The 3,897-nt window shown below is 35.6% G+C and overlaps 1 pseudogene; it reads left to right on the forward strand.

The window, feature by feature from the left end:
- Positions 1-262: 262 nt before the first annotated feature.
- Positions 263-3,605, forward strand: LOC142161957 (organic cation/carnitine transporter 3-like; annotated as a pseudogene).
- Positions 3,606-3,897: the final 292 nt, after the last annotated feature.

Below are 3,897 nucleotides of genomic sequence, written 5' to 3' on the forward strand. Positions count from 1 at the left end.
CGACAAGTACTTCGAATCCCGAACTCGGTACCTTATTCTCATGTCTCGGTCTGATATACGACGAGGCCAATCCTCGATCCATCCCCTGATCTCGGTTAATCAGTAAAATAGGGTGGGCCCGGTTTTAACTGTATACACTCCCTTACCTTCTTACCATCCCGGTTGTTCAAACTTATTGTTCCAATTGTTGTGAAGTTGGTAAAAAGAATCTTAGATCAATGGCCTAATCTGGTTTCAACTTCCAAATATGTTGTTTTTCGTGATGTCAAACAGTGACACTCACCTTACAATTACATGTTTCGCGTTGCTCTATGCCGTGACTCCTAGGGGAATCGCAAGGGATGCAACCTCCATCAGATTGACACTTCCTTGGAGCTTAAATCTTCTATACCACACAGGTATATATGAAGAACAGTTCTATACCACACATGTATATATTGCTTCTAAATCATTTGGTATTAGGCATCAGAGCTTAAATCAAAGCACCTGCACCTATCAAAACCTTTTAATCTATGATCAAATCAGCTATTGTACAGTATGCTACTTAAAGTTTTAATGCTTTGGGTGATTACTGGGAGGTATACTTATATTCAACTAGAAAATAACTTTTGCACCTATATACTTAATTGAATTTTTCAGGTGCTGCATAAAAGGTGTCAGATGATATGTTGATCAATCAAAAGACAACCTTAGCAATCGGCAGTGTGTCGCATAAGAGGATAGGCGTTTCTGCTAGCTGCATAAGAGACTACACCAATCTGCTAGTAATGATAGTTAGAGGCAGTTTAGCGGTCCGGGGTGTTCAAAATAATGTGTTGTTCACGGGTCCAAAGTTATCTGCCCATTTTATTTGTCAAAAAATAATTGGAGACCACTGTGTGTGGTGTATTTCACTCTTTTTCAAATAGTTTATACCATTCATTGATACAAAATTTATTGACTTGTTTAAAGTTTAAACACCCTTACGGAATTCCTGTCTACGTTACTGGATGAGTCCAATTGAATTCAGTTCTAACAATCAAGGTCTGTCTCTTAATTTCAGGAGGTTTCCTTCTCTCCGCCTTAGCTGATTCCTCACTTGGTCGAAAAAATATGTTGGTTTTGTCATGTCTTTTGATGTCCATTACTAGAGCAGTCACTATTTTTTCCACCAATATATGGATGTACTCATTCTTGAGGTTTTTTTCTGGATTTGGGAGAGCTACAATTGGCACTTGCACGCTTGTCTTGTCTACAGAACTCGTGGGAAGACGATGGCGAGGCCAAGTTGGAATCATTGGCTTTCTCTGTTTCACTATGGGATTTATTTCATTACCAACTTTGGCATTTATAAACAGAGGTTCTACATGGAGAATTCTTTACCTTTGGACTTGTTTGCCTACAATTTTATATTCATTTTTAGTCCATTTTATAGTACCTGAATCTCCTAGATACGATGGCTTTATATCAAAGGAAACAAAGAGGGGTTTGTCCAAAATTTGAAAAGCATTGCACCTCCAACAACAAGAAGTAGTTAACCTTGAGTTTCTTCGGATCGTTTATTGAATTTGAAAATCAAGAAGTACTCAATAACAACACAGTCGATCTATATTCAGCTATCAGGATGTTGGTGGAAAGAAATTGGTCTTTTCGTCGACTAGTAACAGTGATATGTGTTGGATTTGGTATTGGTATGACTTACTATGGTATGCTATTGGGAAAATGCATAAGCACCCGGAATTCCAACTATACTTTTTCTTTGCCGGAATTCTATTACCCTCTAAACTTATTTTAAATGGAATTACTGACATAGGAGAGTGAGAAGCAAGAAAAAAATGATTTTCAGATTATTTTTTATTCTTTTTTACCATTTTTTCTTACTTTTTTTTTCCTTTTCCTTTTCCTTTTTCTTTGTCTTATTTCTTTTACTTTTTTTTTCATTTCTTCTCTAATTCCGGCGGATATTCATTCACCGGCGACTTTGTTTAACCGTTTTTCTTCCATTTTTTCTTTTCACACACAAATTAAACTCTCAAAAAGATCTATTCATAAGAAAAGCAAAATACAATCAGATTTGGGGGGGAAATTCATCATCGGAAAACCTTCCCACGCCGGAAAAAAAATGATGTATTGAAATTTTAACTGAAAAAAGTTTTCTCAGCTTATATTCATTTTTATTTCTTTTGATTTTCCTCTCACTCATAAATTACACTTTCAAGAAAAATTTATATATATATAAAACAAAACACACTTAGATCGGGATAAGAATTTGTCGCCGAAAAAAATGGTGTTTGTGAAATTCCGACGACCTCCATATTATGTCGCCGGTGATCAAAACAAAAAGAAAGAGAATAAAATAACAAAAAAAAAATGAGAATAATAAGAAATAAGAAAAAAGGATAAGAAAAAGAAGAAAGAATAAAAAAAAAAGTACTAAAAATACATGTGGGGGCGCGGGTAGCTCACCACTTGCCAAGAGTTTGGTTGTCTAGTTTTAGGGTGCAAATAATTCCATTTAAAATAAGTTTAGGGGGGTAATAGCATTCCCGCAAAGAAAAAGTGTATAATTGGAAATCCGGCTATAGATCAGAGGTACTTATGCATTTTCCCTATGTCATTAGGTGTTGGAAGTTTAAATTTCAATCTTTACTTAAGCATTACATTGAATGCATTATCTGAATTGCCATCTTCCATTTTGATTCTTTTCCTTATTGGGAAACTTAGAGCCCGTTTGGATATAAGAATTTTTTTCCGAAAATTTTTTACTTTTTTTTTTTGAAATCAATATTTGTTCATAAAATTTTTAATTCACTTGAAGATGCTTTTGGAATTTTTCGAAAATTTGAAAAACTCCAAAATGTTGTTTTTCAAAATTTTCACTCAAATCACTCACAAAACATAAAAAGAAAAAACCAAAATTATATTCATGTCCAAACACAACTCTAATATTCAAATACCATTTTCACTTGAATTTTGTTTTCACTTTTTTTGGAATTTTACAATTCTTATATCCAAATGCCCACTTAGTAGGAAAGGTTCATTACTAGGATTTGCTATGCTAAGTGGAATTTGTAACATAGGTTGTGTTATATTTGAGCGTGAAAAATTCAAGGAATTGCAAATAGGGGTTGGATTGATTTCATATTTCAGCGCATGTACAACGTTTAGCATTCTATTAATCTACACGTTGGAACTTTTTCCGACGTGTGTGAGGAACTCGGTTGTGGCAATGGTGAGACAAGCAATGGTTCTCGGAGCTTTCAGTCCAATGCTCATAGTAATTGGACTGATGTTAAGCAACTTTCACTTCCAACCAAGAGGTTGTGAGTTCGAGTCCCCAAGAGCAAGGTGGGAAGTTCTTGGAGGGAAGGATGTCGGGGGTCTATTTGGAAACAATCTCTCTACCCCAGGGTAGGGGTAAGGTCTGCCTACACACTACCCTCCCCAGACCCCACTAGTGGGATTATATTGGGTTGTTGTTGTTGTTGCTGCTCATAGCAATTGGAAGGAACAACAAATGGTATACTTTTGTTGTGTGTTTACAAGAAACAAATGGCAGAAGACTTAGTGATACAATGGATGAAGAGGAGGACAAGGAAAGAACATTTGCCTGTTGGTCACTATAGAAATCTTTTTGCTCGCAGAGGCGGAGTCAGGATTTCAAATTTATGGGTTCGGGATTTTAATTGTTTTAAGTTAGTAAATTCTAAATTAATAATTTATACATGTTCAATGGGTTATTTAAGACAAACACATGGTTCGAACCAAAGCTATCGGGTTCGGTCGAATCCGTTCCGGGCACTATAGCTCCGTCCCTGTTTGCTTGATTAAACGAACTATAGAAACTTGCACTCGTGCTATTTATTTTGGGTTATAATTGGTTTGGGTATCAAAGGTGGAATAGTTATAAGTAGATTC

Source organism: Nicotiana tabacum, chromosome 7 (assembly GCF_000715075.1).
Source record: "Nicotiana tabacum cultivar K326 chromosome 7, ASM71507v2, whole genome shotgun sequence".
In the NCBI taxonomy this organism is placed as follows: Eukaryota; Viridiplantae; Streptophyta; class Magnoliopsida; order Solanales; family Solanaceae; genus Nicotiana; species Nicotiana tabacum.